Source organism: Trachypithecus francoisi, unplaced genomic scaffold (assembly GCF_009764315.1).
Source record: "Trachypithecus francoisi isolate TF-2019V2 unplaced genomic scaffold, Tfra_2.0 Lachesis_group6, whole genome shotgun sequence".
Taxonomy (NCBI): domain Eukaryota; kingdom Metazoa; phylum Chordata; class Mammalia; order Primates; family Cercopithecidae; genus Trachypithecus; species Trachypithecus francoisi.
Genome location: NW_022681471.1, coordinates 115,398,717 through 115,416,742, shown reverse-complemented (window position 1 = coordinate 115,416,742; position 18,026 = coordinate 115,398,717). Strand labels below are relative to the sequence as shown.

The following is an 18,026-nucleotide window of genomic DNA, read 5'->3' as shown; positions in this document are numbered from 1 at the left end:
TAAATAGCATCTGTGGTGGGGACACAGCCAACATATACAAAAAAGTTACAAGTAACATTGATGTGGGGTGGAGAGTTCTCTCACACTTTTAAGGGTAAATTATGCTCAGCATAATTCTCAATCACATTTTAATTTTACTCTGCAATCTATTTCATTCATTCAATCACTCTATATTGAGGGTGGCCAGGGAAGGCCTCTCTAGCAGGTGACTTCTTAGCTGAAATCTGCATGGCAAACAGGAACAGCAGACCAGGCAGGGGGACTTCTCCTGGGAGGCTGCTGGCCACAGGCAGAGGTGCACAGATGGTAAACAGGGTTCCAATATAATTTGTGTTATGAGTTGAATTGTATCTCCCCAAAAGATATGGAAGTCCTTATCCCCAGTATCCATGAATATGACATTATTTAGAAATAGGATCTTTGCAGATGATCAAGTTAAAATTAGGTCATTGGGTGGGCGCTAATCCAATATGACTGGTATCCTTATAAAAAGGAGAACTTTGGGCGGGCGACGTAGCTCACGCCTGTAATCCCAGCACTTTGGGAGGCCAAGGTGGGAGGATCACTTGAGCCCAGAAGATGGAGGCTGCAGTGAGCCATGATCATGCCAGGGTACTCCAGCCTGAGCAACAAAGCAAGATCCTATCTCCAAAAAAAAAAAAAAAAAAAACCCAAATGAAGAACTTTGAAAGCAGAGATTGGCACACAGGGAAAAGAATGCCATGTGAAGATGAAGACAGAGATGGGGTGATGTGTCTACAACCCAAAGATTGCCAGCAAACCACCAGAAGCAAGGGGAGAGGCACGGAGCAGATTCTCTGTCATGACCCTCAGAAGGAACCAACCCTGCCACAACCTTGATCTCTGAATTCCAGCCTCCAGAACTGCCAGACAATAAATTTCCATTGATAAGCCACTCACAGCATGTGGTACTTTGTCACAGCAGCACAAGCAAACTAATACAATGGGTGTCAGGTACAGTAAATATTCACACCACACCAAAAGTCACTTTGAATCTGTTTTAGCAGCAGAATCCTTGCCCTAAATACAATTTTACCTGGACCTCCAATATGTTAACAGATGAAAAGAGTTACTCAAAAGAAAATACTTCACTCAACCTATAAAGTACCCATCTCTGATCATATGAGTTCTTTGCAAGCCTCTTTGAAAAGGACTTAAAAGGAAAGTTAAAAAAAATAAAAAGAGGCCAGGCACGGTGGCTCACACCTGTAATCCCAGCACTTTGGGAGGCCGAGATGGGTGGATTACAAGGTCAGGAGATCGAGACCATCCTGGACAACATGGCGAAACCAGGTCTCTACTAAAAATACAAAAATTAGCCGGGCATGGTGGCGCATGCCTGTAATCCCAGCTACTTGGGAGGCTGAGGCAGAAGAATTGCTTGAATCCAGGAGGTAGAGGTTGCAGTGAGCCGAGACTGTGCCACTCACTGCACTCTAGCCTGGGTGATAGAGCAAGGCTCCGTCTCAAAAAATATATACAAATAAAGAAAGAAAGAAAAAGAAAAACCTCAAACCAGACGGGGTCAGAAAACTTGGGTGAGGCAAGGGGGTGGTGATTTCTATTACCATATTATTAAATGATTATGGTGACCACCACCACTGCCATTTGAGAGTACCTCCTAGAAGCCAGGCACTTGTGTCCACTCTTCATGTCAACTCAGGGTGTTGTGTTCCTCTTTAAGAAAGCAAAATCAGGGGACTTGACTTGCTAAAAGCCCCCATCTTAGTCAGCTTGGGTTGCCATAACAATTACCACAGACTAGGGGGCTTAAGTAATAGAAATCCATTACCTCACAGCTCTGGAGCTGGAATCAAGGTACACTGTTTCTCCTGGGGCCCCTCTCCTTGGCTTGCAGATGGCCACCTGCTCGCTGTGTCCTCACATGGTCTTTCCTCTGTGCATCCGCGCCCCTGGTATCTTTCTGTGTGCTCTATCTCCTCTTCTTATGGATGCCAGTCAGATTGGATTAAGGCCCACCCTAATGGCCTCATTTTAACTTAATCACCCCTTTAAGGGACCTATCTCCAAACACAGTCACATTATGAGGTACAGGGGGTTAGGGACAAAATTTGGCCCATAACAGCCCCTTAGGAAAAAGGCCACAGAGCCCACATTCCAACCCAGAACTATTTGATCCCAGAATCATTTTCCTCAGATCACACTGCCTGCGCCCCAAAAGCCCTCTTAATTTGCTATAAAAGAAAATATATTATCTGAAAATCAGAAAAAATAATACAGCTTTTTGGTTTGTTTTTTAAGACTTTTTTTTTTTTTTTTTTTTTTTTTGAGGCGGAGTCTCGCTTTGTCGCCCGGACTGGAGTGCAGTGGCGGATCTCAGCTCACTGCAGCTCCACCTCCCGGGTTTACGCCATTCTCCTGCCTCAGCCTCCCAAGTAGCTGAGACTACAGGCGCCCGCACCCTCGCCCGGCTAGTTTTTGTATTTTTAGTAGAGACGGGGTTTCACCATGCTAGCCAGGATGGTCTCGATCTCCTGACCTCGTGATCCGCCCGTCTCGGCCTCCCAAAGTGCTGGGATTACAGGCTTGAGCCACCGCGCCCGGCCTTTTAAGACTTTTTAAGACTCTCTCCAGGTCATCCCCTGGGAAAGGCCAGGGAGAGTCCCCAAGGCACAGGTGTACCCTCGGGGCGCAAGGAGAAGGGAGAGGAAAGCTGCCCCACCTCCTCTAAGGGGCCCAGCCTGAGGCCAAACCTACATGGACTTTAGCTTCCACCTTTCAGGACACTTCAGGCTGACTCAAAAAGAATTGTGGCCAAGAATACCCTAAAAAGTGCCCATCAGAAAGCCCTGATATTTCAGAAAACATGAGCCCTTCACATGGTTACCTGGGCTCTGGCAGCTGCTGTACCCACCAGGGTTCACAGAAGCATCTTCAAACATCTGCCATCCTCTGCTGCTTCAGATACCAAATCATATAAAAGATGGCACCCTGCTGTGCCCTTCCCTAGGCAGGAAAGCAGCGCTCTGAAGACTGAGATGACAGAATCCTTTATGAGTACCGTTCTGTGGGCCTACAAGGGGGAGATGTCCAGGAGAGAGCCCTCCTTTACTAAGCACAGGGACCCCACAAAATCAGAAGAATTCTAGAGTGGGCAACCAATCAAAATATTTATGTTCCAAACACCCAGCCACAGTGAAGAGGATTAGAAACCAAGTGTTGGTTAAAATTTGATTAGGGATACATATCTGATCCAAGATAATAAAACAAAAGCCCAAAATGCAGAACCAGCTATATTTTTTAAAGGACAGTGTGAAAAAATGTCATCATGGAGTGGGAGAAGATGGGGAATGAAGAAATATCAGAAAAGACTTCATGGAAGAGATAAAAGGGGTAGTAACGATTGTAACATGATTATAACATGTTACATTTATGTTTATTATATTATGTTCCATTTGATACACTGCACCAAATGCCAAATGACCTATGCTTCTATTTCAGAGACCCACTGATATTTACATGTCACAACCTCTTTAGTAATGAGGGTCCATTTCTAACCACCTCAATTCTAATTGAGGCATGTCATCGAATATTCCCAGAAAGTTGTCTATCTGGGTATTGTCTCCCAACTTCATATGCATATTCTTACTCCACGGTTGAAAAAAGTAAAAGCCAGTTTCAGGCCAAGCCCAGGAGAAAACCAGTAAATACAAATCCCTCTGAGTATTCTCAAGGCTGAAAACCAATCCTCATAATGGTCATTAGGGAAGACGTGGTCTCCTAACCAACTATGCCCCTTCCTATAGATGAGGTTCTACCTTTGTGTTCCCAGTTTATTAATCAATAATTTATGCCAGGCATGAAAAAAATGCCTGATAGAAACAAGTCAAGCTATATACTGCTGGTAGAAGGGCAATTTAGTAATATCTATCAAAACCATAAGGGCATAAACTCTTAACCCAACAACTCCACTGCTAAGCATGTATCCCATGGATAGAGTCATAATAAAAGGTGACTTGTTGCAGGAGAAGCTGAAAACAATCCCAAATAGGGCGCCAATTAAACACAATAAGGTGCTGATACAGAAAGATGCATTAAATGGAAAAAAGCTGCTTGGCTCATACATTGCATTCTGTTGCCCAATTTGTGGGTTTTAATTTTTTTTTTGTATTTCAATATTTGTATAAGCATACAAAAATCCTAGAGAGGCCGGGCGCGGTGGCTCAAGCCTGTAATCCCAGCATTTTGGGAGGCCGAGACGGGCGGATCACGAGGTCAGGAGATGGAGACCATCCTGGCTAACACGGTGAAACCCCGTCTCTACTAAAAAAAAAAAAAAAAAATACAAAAAACTAGCTGGGCGAGGTGGCGGGCACCTGTAGTCCCAGCTACTCGGGAGGCTGAGGCAGGAGAATGGCGTGAACCCGGGAGGCAGAGTTTGCAGTGAGCTGAGTTCCGGCCACTGCACTCCAGCCTGGGTGACAGAGCCAGACTCCATCTCAAAAAAAAAAAAAAATCCTAGAGAATGAAGAAAAAAACAAAAACCCAAGGGGGAGGGGAGTAAAATAGGAAACTTTACGCTCTTCTCTACCATCCGAATGTCTTTTCTGTGAGTTTATAATTTAAAACACATAGAAGAAAAATCCATGAGCAATGAGAATTCATGAGCATATAGCCTTGAATTTCTTTCAGCAGTGAAGAGAATCTTAAGGGAGGGTTAAGCAACCTTCACTGGGCTGATTCCTACTCAGGAAGTAGCCTGACACAGTTAAGAGTGGGCTTCATGAACAAGGCACAAAACCTAAATGGTTTCTTATTAGTCATCGTTTAATCAGAAAACCAAAGAACTTTCCACACCCCATTCTGCAAGCCTAGCACATAAACACATTTTTAATCAATACATTTCCATAATTTTGAGAGGTAAAGGTATGTGACATAATTAAAATACAATCCAGAACATTATGAATTTGATATCTTGCTCAATGGATACTAAAAATTACAGTGATGGTAACTTCTGGAAGGAAAAAAAAAAAACGCTGGGAAGGGCACAAGTATGCACATGGATACTCACCATGGTTTTGCATGTTAATAGCAAAAACCAAATTAGAAACAAACCAAATGTACACAACAGGAGACTAAGTGAATAAATTATATGCTAGCCATACAACAAAATACTACAAAACTTAGTAACTCTGTATCATAGATGTGGAAAGATATTTGTGGCACATTTAAATTAAAAAGCTGTTTATAACAGCTTTTGGCATGGTTCTATTTGGAAAGTTTTTTTTTAATATATACTTGTATATGCATGCTGGAAAAGGTTAGAAGGAAATAGACCAAAATATGAACCACAGTTATCTCAGCAGTAAGATTACAGGAGATTCTGTATGTGTATATTTTGGCTGATCTATATTCTAACTTTTCTATCAAAACATTTTTAACTGTGTGATTTTTAACTTAAAAATGTTGGCTATCTTACCCTTTGGCAGACACAATGCTCTTCCATGGAAGAGAATTCAACATGAAACATTTGCTTGTTCTCTCTCTCTTTTGCCCCTTTGCAGGTCTGTCAACAGTTTTTCTGATGCTTTAGAAACTAGAGAAAGGGGAAGACGACAGGTCTAACATTTTCAAGGTCGTCTTTCCCTCTTTTAAATGTGACTATTATGTTAGGCCAGTGGTTCCTAACCAAAGGCAATCGTGCCCCCACAAGGGACATTTGGTAATGTCTGGAGACACTTTTCTTTGTTGTCTTGGAGGGATCTGGTTGGGGGGTGGGGCAACTGTGCTATTGGCATCTAGTGAGTAGACCCCAGAGATGCTCCTAAACATCCTACAACACACAAGACAGCCCCCACAACAGGCTTAACTGGCTCAAAATGTCAACAGTGCCAAAGCTGAGAAACTCTGGGTAAATGAGTCTTCAAGTGACTCCCTAACCCTTCATAAACAGCACCCTCAAATGCCTGTATAAGAACGTCTGGGCCAGGCATGGGTGGCTCACGCCTGTAATCCCAGCACTTTGGGAGGCCGAGGCAGGAGGATTACTTTAGCCCAGAATTCTAGACCAGCCTGAGCAATACAGTGGGACCCCATCTCTTAAAAAAAATTAAAACAAAAATAGCCAGGCATAGTGGTTGCACACCTGTAATCCCAGCTATTTGGGAGGCTGAGGTGGGAGGACTGTTTGAGCCTGGAGGTCGAGGCTACAGTGAGTTGTGATCACGCCACTGCATTCCGCCTAGGTGACAGAGCAAGACACTGTCTCGAGAAAAAAAAAAAAAAAAATATATATATATATATATATATATATATATATATGACTAAAAGGCACCTGTGGTAGAGTGGAATGCACTGATCACCAAGGCAGAATACCTGGGTTGAATCCTGGATCTGCCTCTTTTCTAGCCGTGAAGCCTCAGGCAGGCAACTGTACCACCCTGCTGATTACCCCATCCTCCTCTGTAAACTGAGAATCCCACCACTGGCCATCCACCTCCCACCTCTGAGTGCACAAGAAGCTTCAACACAATAATATGGGAGAAAAGGTTTTGTAAACGATAAAGCACCATGCACATGTGAATGCTATTATCATTCTAGGGTACTAGTTGTCCAGGTTTACTAATGAACACACACTTAGGGTTTCAATGAGTCTTTATCTAGCACATTCCCACTGCCCTGAGTCACATTAACCTACTTCAGATGCTAACTTGGCAGTGATTTTTACTAAATACTGAAGCTGAAAAACATAAAGAGTGGTTTTTCTATATTATCTCTCCCTTGGCTTAAATTGTGAAACACCAGAACTTAGTGATCAGACAACATGACCTGGAATCAGACTCTCAGGAAAGAATTCCACCTTTACATCTTACTAGATTGGTGAGCATGGAAAGTGATGTGGTTTCTCTGTGTCTCAGTTTCCTCATCTGTCTATCCAAACCAGAACATTTCAGAGTGAAATAGTTTATCATCTGACCAGGACATCTGAGAATGAAAGCAGGTGATGTCAATGTTAATGCGAGGACAACAGGCATACACCAGAACCGTCCCCAGGCAAGTAGAGGATATAAGGTGGCTCTAAAAGAAGGGATAATGCTGGGCATGGTGGCTCACACCTATAATCCCAACACTTTGGGAGGCCCAGGCAGGCAGATCACTGAGCCCAGCAGTTCAAGACCAGCCTGGGCAACACGGTGAAACCCTGTCTCCACAAAAAAAAAAAAAAATCAGCCAGGAATTTTGGTGTGCACCTATAGTCCCAGCTACTCAGGAGGCTGAGAGGTGGGAAGATCACTTGAGCCCAGGAGGTCGAGGCTGCAGTGAGCTGTGATTGTACCACTGCACTCCAGCCTGGGTGACAGAGTGAGATCCTGTCTCAATAAATAGAAAAATAAATAAAGAGGAAAATGATAACAGTGCCTGCCTCACAGGCTTGAAGTGATGACTTAATCAGACAAAAGAGGCAAAGCACACAGTATACACTCATTAAATGCTAGCTATGATTTTTTTTTTTGTCCTTACTCCTTCCATTCATTCAGCAAGTTCTTAGTGCTCAGGCATGACTCTGGGTGCCAAGAAAGTAACAGGAAGTCAGTGAATAAGAACTTATCTGATCAACAAAGACAAAAGGATTTATTATTATCCCAAAGTCCCTGATTCAGGAAAGCTATTTCAGTTTGACTAAAAGTGAGCTATAAATGAAGCCCATAAAGTTGTATTAATTAATGCCCTTTGTAACCTAGCACTCAATGCTTCAAGGCATGTTACGATATTCACTCCTTTCATTTCTATGCACACCCCATTATGATGAATTACATACGGCGTGTCCACCAAGACAGCTTTACAGAACCCATACATTATGAAAGCAAAGTTGCTTTAGCTTGCTTTTGCAAGGAGATGCATCTATATCTTTTGCCAAGAATTAAGCATTTTACTTCAGTATACTAAAACAATTTTCTCTAATAAGTCAACACTCGCCATGAGAGGTAGATATTCCTTATTTCATAGAGACATTCATTAACCTCTAGGGGCTTGCTGCTGTAATCACAAATTCCTTTTCCTTCCTCCTTTCGCCGCCCTCCATTTCAGTAAAATTGGTCTCAATTACTATGACCACAAATTCTCACACCCTAACGTTTCTGTACTCAACTACGGGGCCTTGCCCTTTCTTCTTCCTCTATGTTCACATTTTACCAGGCACATTCTCAGTCAACCCTCCTTTTGTGCTAATTTCTGAGGCCATTACAGAAGCCACATTCGACTCCTTCGGTCGCCAGCCAGGCCCCATCACTGGAAAGGCAAGCTATGGACCTCCAAAAAGAGTCTGCCTATGGAGTAAGCTGTATGTGCGTAATTCACAACAAACTGAGGGACTATCAGTTTCTGTTGTACTCCATGCCTCTGTCTTGATTCAAAGAAGCTTAAATCAATGGCGTGTGTTTTGGTCTGGTGCTAGTTATGCAGACGTGCTCAGTTTGTGAAAATTCAATAGCTGTACCTCATGTGCTGTATATTATATGCCATAAAAATTCTTTTTAATAGCTTACACCATGTAAACCTCTATAAAAACTAAGCATAGTTTACACCACACCTACACTATGTCCCTCAAACTGTTTTCAAATGGATTGCCACCAATCGGTGGGCCACGTAATCAGTTTAGAAGGTCCTGACAAGCATCTGTTGAATGGAATGGAGAATACAAGAGGGCATCACACACAGTGAAGGCAGCTACTGTTTCAGGAAACTTACTGCAGTTACATGGATGTGTACCATGGACCAGGTTGCCAGATTTTTTTTTTTCAACTGCAGAACTTGGTCGATAAATCTCTGGGAGACCCTGAGTACATCAACAAATAAAAGATGAATTTGGGAGTCAGACAAGCCTGGTTTCTGATCTTGGCTGGTTGCAACCTATGTGCTTAAGAACAAGTCACCTAACCTCAGTGAGCCTCCATTTTGCTATCTCTAAAATGGGGGTAAGAACTGTCAACTCCCTGGAATTGGCGTAAGGTGTCAGTGAGCTGGCAAACAGTCTGCCACAGAGTGCTACTTAAGACATGGGCCCTACCCCCACTGTCATTTAGGTGGTACCTTGGGCTAGCTTCTTTACCTGTAGGAAGGAAGTTTCAAGGACATATACAAAGAAGGGAAGTGCCAAGGCCAAGACCTCACTAACATCTGCGAGCAGCAGGGCAGGGGAAAGCTATTACCCCAGCACATGTGGTGCTAAGTCATCTGGCTTTGGATTCTAACCAGAGGGAAAACCACTTTCCAAGATAATGGGGTTTTTCACGTTATTCTTGGCAGGAGGTGGAGAAAGGCAGAAAGGGAAGAAGGTCTCAGTAAAGAAATAAAGCATTTATTTTAAGCAAATCACTTTGAAGACAGGTGGTTTTCATTTTGAGAACAAAAATGATGCTTAAAACAGAGGTTATCCCAGACACCAGCCAGGGGCTGGCCAAGAGAGGGAAACAGTGCCCTGGGGTCTGAAATGCTCCCAAAGTGCCAGAGCAGTGATGGATGCAGATGGAGAGGGGTCCAGCCACATAAAAGATGGGACTGGCTCTATCAGCTTGCAGTCACAAACTACTTAAAAGTCATTCACCATATTAATTATCCAAAGCAACTATTCATTCAACAAATATCTGTTGAGCATTTTCTATGCATCTAGAATCAAGTTAAGAGCTGGGGATATGGTAGGGATAAGACAGACAAGGCCCCTGCCCTCATGGAGCTAAAATTCTGGTGGGAGAGACATCAAATACCAAGTATATCAACGAGTTAACAAAATATTTACAGGCTGTGATATAAGGACTGTAAAGGAAATAAACGTGGTGATGTGATGGAATGGAGAAAGGAAACTCAAGATGGGAGGCTGGCCCTTGAGACAAGATGGCCCTGGAGGGCTACATAGAGTGGTACCTGAAAGAAGAGAAAGGGCCAGCCAAGCAAGGAGCCAAAAAAAAAAGGGGGGGGGCATTCCCAGCAGTGAGAATTGCACAAGTGCCCGGACCCAGAGACAGTGCTCAGACAGGCAAGAACTCGATATGGTAGAAGGCAGTGGCTGAGTGGGAAGATGACCCCGATGAGGCTGAAAAGGTAGGCAAAGCCAGACCATACAAGGCCCAGTAGACCACAGAAAAGAAAGTGGATTTCAATGAAAAGCAGCAGAAAAGTACTGAAGGTTAGCACTCTGATACATTACTTTGATGTTAAGAGGCGCTCTTAAATCATCATACACAAAACAAACTGTCCTGATGATTTATACAATGTCTCTCTGTAATCAGTGATAAAAGTTAGCACTGTGTCAGAGATCACTGATACACAATTATTGAGGAGTATTGCCAGTCAAAGACAAACAACTTGAGCCTATGGATGAGATGAAATACGAGGAATTAAATGGGGGAAAGGGGTGGGAGAACTTGTGACTGGCAAGGGAACACTATCATCAGCAATTAACTCACAGCAAATATAAAGCACATAGTACAGTTAATTAACAGAGCAGGCTCTAGAAAGTGCCCTAAACACACACACACACACACACACACACACACACACACTCACACGAAAGGCAACTGGGGCTTGACCGACGTGCATGGTGGCTGCCTAAATTCATAAACACATTAAATGAAACAACACAATGGAAAAGTACCAAGACGGCCTCCTACATGTACTTCTGAATCAGAATTCAGATGACTGCTCAGCAGTTTTCAATCAAGGTTAATTTTTATTTTCATTTTTTTTGACACAGGGTCTCACTCCTGTCACCCAGGCTGGAGTGCAGTAGCGTGATCATGGCTCCCTGCTGCCTTGACCTCCGAGGCTCAGTCAATCCTTCAGCCTCAGCCTCCTGAGTAGCTGGGACTACAGGCGTGTGTCACCATTCCTGGCTAATTTTTTTTTTTTTTTTTTAAGTAGAGACAGGGTCTCACCATGTTACCCAGGCTGGTCTCGAACTCCTGGGCTCAAGCAATCCTCCTGCCTTGGCCTCCCAAAGTGCCAGAATTACAGGCATAAATCATTGTGCCTGGCCGAGGTTTACCTTTTGTTTTCCTTCTCCCTCGCTCTGGCTGAATATAGGTTTTAATAAGTTGGAAACTCAAAGCTAGATGGGAAAGGGGTCTTTTGAATTATCACTCTCCCCAAGGACCTGTAACACAGCCTCCTAACTTGGGTCCCCAGTTCCCATCATCTTTAAACTTAAACATTATCTATGAGACATAACCATGACTCACTCATACCCCTTCCTCAGGACCTTGTTTTGGGAGGCGGGTACCTGGCCATGACTAAAAGGGCAACCTGGGGCTACGTACTTAAGCAAGGCCAATTGGTCGACCCCAAGATCAAACCTATGACACTGACCATGAGAACTTGGTGGCCACAAAAGCTGCCCTGAAACAAGCCAGGACAGCAACACTGATGGCATCTCACAGAGTCCAGCACACTGCTTGCATTTATGGCATAGAGTGCCACGGAAAAGGAGAAGGATGGCAACCAAGCACCAGGTGCCTTCACATTCACTACTTCAAACAATCCAGTAACCCTGTGAGCTGGTAGGATGGAGATTTTCAGATGAGAAAAGTAAGACTCGGAGAGATCTTGGTTAGCAGCCCATGGCTGCACGGTTAGCTGAGCAGGGAACTGAACCTGTCCCGACACCTCAATTGGCATCTGGCAACAGGACAGTGCTCTTGACTGACCCCAAGCTGACTTTCTCTCCTGTCTCCCATCTCATTCTTACCCCCACTCCCTTTATTTCTTCACACTACAGGAAAGCTAAATTCCACACCTGGCTTCCTCTCAGATTCCCAAAACTGCCAGCTGCATCGGAAATGTTACCTGCTTCCAAGCCCTGAGAGGGGTACCTCACTGCAGAAATGGATGCCTGCAGGGGGTTTGGCTGCATGCAGTTGCCTGTGTGCAGCATCCCCTGGAGAAAACTCACCTGGCTGTCTATAGTGATCAGAGAAGGAAAGAGCCACCAAACCAGATGACAGAGCTGTTCAAAATCTTTATAAATGCCACTACAAAAGGAACGCAGCCAAAAGAATCCACTTCTATCACAGACAAGGGCTTAGTGAAAGAAATACCCTTCGGCTACAAACCAGAAAACTGAGACCTGGGGCCAAGCAGAAAACAACGTTGGTCACCATCTTGGAAAGACTGACCTGAGACCAAATTCCCCATCATGCCTCCCTCTTGGCCTACAAAGTAGTTGGGCAACAGGCTACAAAAGATGCAGACATCGTAACAATCAAAACAGATGTATGGCCTACTTACAATCTCAGACAAGTCTGCGGCACTTGGGGCTTTGGCTGCTGAAACCTCCATTCTGTGAAGTATGAAATGGTAATTTCTGGCTGTGTCTGAACTCTGGGAAGGAGTAAGTTCCGTGCTCTCTGAGAACTGCAAGTCTCTCTGATTCACTTGGCAGCAAAATTATTCTAAGCATCCTGTCCCGTACCCAACCCGCCTGCCCCTCCCACTACACACTCACACTGGTGGATTTCTTTTTGTAATTCTTTGCACTTATTTCTGTCACAAATCAAGTGAAAAGTAACCCAACCTCTGGCACTTGAGAGTGTGGAACCTGCATGACTGAGGAGGAGGAAGAGCCACCTAATTAGGAAGAAGTTATAATTAACATCAGAGAGGAGAGAGCTGGAGAACCGCAGAGTCTGCAGTCACAGCAAATGGAGATTATTTGAGACAGCTGAAACACTCCACCCAGGCCTCCAGAAGAGGACATGCACGGGAAACAAAGGGCATATGGGGTTTGCTTTCTTCAACATCCGTTCTCACCATTAAGAGCTGCACCAGCAAACGCTCATTACTTACATGTGGACAAACCTCGCCCTGAAAATGCACTCTAAAATACAGCTCTTAATCAAATAAATGACTTTGCAAAGCAGAGGCTTACCTTGATTTTTTATCACACATAAGTACTAAAGTAAAATTTAATAAAGTCCAAATAACTGGCAGAATGTCTATTTGGCTCAGTGAAGCATGAACTGTACTAGAAAAAAAGTTCACTTTTGTTAATTTCAAGTTCATACAGTAATTCAAATACTGACATATTCAGAGCAGATTTTATTTTTTCCCCAAGGAGAGATTCCAAGGGACTAACTTAACAACTAGATAGAAATGATTTTCTACTATTTACTACTAGTCATATATTTAGCTATTTCTATCCTAAAGCAAACAGGTTTTCCAATGTTACTCAAATCATTTACTTCTCACATATGTTAGTATTACCACCATCACCAATATTACCCTCACTATAAAACTGTTCAAAGGTAAACTTTAGTGAACTCCTTCACCAAATTATGAGAACCTCCTGAATTGGTGAGATCTGAACTGATACTTTTCAGAGATGTAAAGCTAGGGTCAGCTTCAAAACTACTCATGCATTATTACTCTCAAGCTTGTAGAGATCAACGATCAAATTTGCTGTCACTCAGCAGATTGGTCTACCTTCCCCTAGATAACAAGTTCAAAATCAGATGATCACCTTGCTTGCATTTAACATAAAAAAGGCTCCCAGGTGAAAGGAAACAACAATCCAATGTGGTTGGTCAGTAACCCTCAGCGAGCACTGCTGGTTGCCTACCCAGTAGAGCTGGCTCCCTTCCTTCTTCCCCAGCAGAGCCCACTCCTGGTCACAGGTGCCCATCCATTCCCCCATGGAGCCCATTTCCAGCTCTAGGAAGGACAGCCTAATTAATTCTAAACCAAACATTGCTTCAGGGTGGGCAGTGGGAACAAAGCTCACCCAATCAGACTGCAAGAAATAACTCCTTCTACATACAGGCTGTGAGCAAGGAAGCAAAGGGCCCCACTGCAGATGGATGCCATTCTACAACCGTCTGACCACCACAGGGAAGCCAGCCCTTGGGTGAAGCTACTGCCAGAACAACACGGTGGGGGAAGAGACAGCAAGAACATGGGTTCTGATGTCACACTGAGCGGCTGATCACACTGCCCCTGGGGTCCACCCTACCTCTAGCCTCCCAATTATGCGAAATAACAAATGTCTGTGTTTAAGGCAGTCCCAGACCGCTTTCTGTTCCATGTAATCTCAAGTGTGCTGGGAGCAACAGGCTGAGCAGTAACTGGGTAGCCAAGAGTAAGAGTTTATAATTTGGGAAAGGGACTCCTTAAAGTAAACAATACATCTGCTAAAAACATTCTCCTTAATGTTAAAGAAAAAGGAGAAATTACAAAGATGAGTGGTTGCCTAGGGCTGAGCGTGGAAATAGAGAGTGACTGCAAATGGGCACAGGTTTCTTTTGGGGGTGGTGGAAATGTTCAAGAATTAGATTGTGGTGATGGTCACACAACTCCGTAAATATATTAAAAAGCACTGACTGGGATACTCAGTAGGTCAACATCATGGCATGTAAATTAGACCTCAAAGCTGTTTTAAAAACCTTGCCTGGGCCAGGTGCAGTGGCTCATGTCTGTAATTCTAACACTTTGGGAGGCTGAGGTGGGCGGATCCCTTGAGGTCAGGAGTTTGAAACCAGCCTGGCCAACATGGAGAAACCCTGTCTCTACTAAAAATACAAAAAAATTAGCCGGGCATGATGGCGGGTGCCTGTAATCCCAGCTACTTGGGAGACTGAGGCAGAAGGATCACTTGAATCCAGGAGGCAGAGGTTGCAGTGATCCGAGATCGCGCCACTGCACTCCAGCCTGGGCGACAGAGCAAGGCTCTGTCCCCGCGAGGGGGGGCAGGGTGGGGGGGCGTGGGGAACATGTCTGGAGGCTCCGGCTCATGCCTGTAATCCTAGCACTTTAGGAGACCCAGGTAGGCGGATCACTTGAGGCCAGGAGTTCCAGACCAGCCTGGCCAACACAAGGAAACCCAGTCTCTACCAAAAAAATACAAAAATTAGCCAGGTGTGGTGGCGCATGTCTGCAGTCCCAGCTACTCGAGAGGCTGAGGCACAAGAATTGCGTGAACCCAGGAGGCAGAGGTTGCAGTAAGCCAAGAGCGCACCACTGTACTCCAAAATATTAAAATAAAAAATAAAAATAAAAACCTTGCCTGGGAGCAGGTGCTCATTCAGGAGAGGTCACAGATTGAAGGAACTTTCCACCATCCACATGTGATGGTGTGGCACACCCCTGCTTAGAATCCTGCCTCAGTGGTTCCCAATTACCCCAAAAGTCCAAGTTCCTTACAAGGGCATGCAAGATCCCTCTCACCTTCTGGCCTCGCTTCCCATTTTACTCTGGCAAGGTTTATTTCTAGGTACTCATCAAGCTGTAGGCCTCTGTTCACACTCACACTACACCCTCTTTCTCACTCACTCTGGGCTCTGGTCCGTCCTCTTCACCTGATTAAATTCCTTCCTCTCCTGTCCCAAGCTCTTAGGTCCCCCTCCCTTTGTGCTCCCTTAGCATACTGGGCACGCACCACAGTGGGTTGGAAAAGTGTGTTTCCAGGTCAGTCTCTCCCCTCACGCTCTCCCCGGGGCCCAGAACAGCTCTCAAGACACAGCAGACACTCAACAGATGCCCACTAGACTGAGCTAATCTTTCTCTTTCGGAAAGGGCACCAATCTCTCCCACAGGGGCACTGTGTCATTGAGGTTGGAGGCGTGAGAGCCAGAGGCAGGTTCCAGGAGTCCTTGCTCTCATCCACACCCACCTTCCTCCAGCGACTTCAGGCTCAGCACAGGACACAGGAGGCAGCTTGCACTGGCAGCATCCACAATGGGCAGGAAATCCCTTATCCAGATCACGCTTAGCGCTCTGCTTCTCCGCACCAACCCTCCCTGACACAGAAGTTCATGATGACAATGCACAACATCTCTCACTGTAGAAGCTTCAGAAAAGGAAGACAGGGAATGTCCAACTTTTTTTATTTTTCTGATTGTGAGGTTTCCCTTATTTATTTTAGAGACACTGTCTCACTATGTTGTCCAGGCTGGTCTCTAACTCCTGGGCTCAGGCAATCCTCCCCAACCTCAGCCTCCCAAGTAGCAGTGACTATAGGCACATACCACCATGTCTGGCTAATTTTTAAATTTACTGTAGACACAAGGTCTCATTATGTTGGCCAGGTTGGCCTCGAACCCCTGGCCTCAAGTGATCCTCCCACCTTGACCTCCCAAAGCACTGGAATTACAGGCATAGGCCACCGCACCCAGCCCCTTATGTAAGGAGCTAAGAAAAGTCACACATGCAACATTAGAAAACGCTTGGTTTTGAAGAAAGACTCCAAGTTAAAAAGAGAGACACAATAGCTTGAGGAGAGCCGAAGCTAAGTCTCCACCTGGTGTCTTATCTTCCTGCTTGACCTCAGGGGAAAAGATTAATAGTAGGATTTACAAAATGTTAAGAAGACACTTGCTGAGGTGTCTCAGTTATCAAAATAAAATAAAATCATACTGTGAAAGCGGCAAAACTCCACAGAGGAATCTGCTTCATCACAACAAAGACATCCCCTGGCCCTTCTTTCTAGCCTGTCCTGGCTCCCCACACACTGCTAGAAATGAAACCCCAGGCTGGGCACGGTAGCTCACGCCTGTAATCCCAGCACTTTGGGAGGCTGAGGCGGGCGGATCACGAGGTCAGGAGATCGAGACCATCCTGGCTAACGCGGTGAAACTCCGTCTCTACTAAAAATACAAAAAATTAGCCGGGCATGGTGGTGGGTGCCTGTAATCCCAGCTACTCGGGAGGCTGAGGCAGAAGAATCAGTTGAACCCAGGAGGCACAGGTTGCAGTAAGCTGAGATCGCGCCACTGCACTCTAGCCTGGGCGACAGAGTAAGACTCCATCTCAAAAAAAAAAAAAAGAAGAAAAGAAAAGAAATGAAACCCCAAACCTGGGAGCATAGGAAAGAGCTGAAATAACACTTGAAATATTCACGATGGTAATTGCAAGTCCTACCTCATAATCATGACTTCTCTTTTCCATATTTGGGCCCCGGCTTCCCTGGACGCACTCCAGGGGCCTTCACAGACATTATCTAATGCTAGGCAGGTCAGCAAGCTAACCATTAAGTACTCTTTTTTTTTTTTTTTTTCTCCACGCTCTCTGATTTAAGTCAGTTTGGACACACTCATAAAGAACCAGTGAGTTCCCTTCCAAGATGGGTGGCTGCTAAGATAGCTCATGTAGTTTTGGTCAAAGTGGAAGCCCTTAGGATGTCAAAAAGCTTATCTTTAAACATCTCAATCTGATTCCAACAGTGAAGTTTTCAAAGCTATCATTACTCCCCCATCCCCAATAAACAAAGCTGGCAGATTTATTATCAAATGATTTCTCTAGCTTTTTTTTTTTTTCAAATACCTGCTGGTTTCACCCCTGCAGAGATCTAATTCAATAGGTCTGGTGTGGCCCTGAGAAACTATTGTTTAAACTCCCCCAGGTGATCCACACAGCCAGAAGACAGATATCTAGGTCTAAAGTGTCAGAAATGCTTGCTACTAAAAGGAAGATCAACTGGGAGCTTTTTAGGACTGCAGAATCTCAGCTTCCCCAAACCTACCCACCCCCAGCCCAAACCCTGCCCCCAGCCCCCCAGACCCCCGCTGCCATCACAATCTGCCTTTTAACAAGATCCTAGGAAGAAGGGCACATCTGAGTTTAGGCAGCCTAAGGCTACACTGTAGTCTGGCCTCAGAATCTTCTAGGGTTTTTGTTTTTTGTTTGTTTCCCCTTTACAAATGGGAGATGGAAAAGTGGGAGGGCACAATCAAAATTCACATTCCAGTTTTTTCCAGGATCTTTATTGATGAACGACAGGGTCAAATCCTGCTCTTACCCTCACCATCCTCCTAGAAAATATGACTAGTCAGATTAAACGTAAAGGGAGTAAAAAATGAGACACAGCCTGTTTTTTAAATTAAAGCAATACATTGTTCCATTTTGTGCTGGCAGCATCCACACTTGCATTACTGCGCATGTTTAAAGCTGCCAGTTGAAATCAACTCTAGTCAAAGCAGCAGAACCTGCAAAATCTTTTAGCATTAAAGGGCTTTATGTGGAACCAAAGCATTCCAAGATAAATAATTCCTGGAGCTAATGAG

General features: G+C 44.6%; 1 protein-coding gene across 1 annotated transcript in view; it reads right to left on the bottom strand.

The window, feature by feature from the left end:
• Positions 1–12,425, bottom strand: part of SH3KBP1 (SH3 domain containing kinase binding protein 1) — a 274,242-nt gene extending 261,817 nt beyond the window's left edge. Inside the window, 1 exon segment of the mRNA XM_033201026.1 lies at positions 12,262–12,425. The gene's annotated coding sequence lies outside the window, so the exon portion shown is untranslated.
• Positions 12,426–18,026: the final 5,601 nt, after the last annotated feature.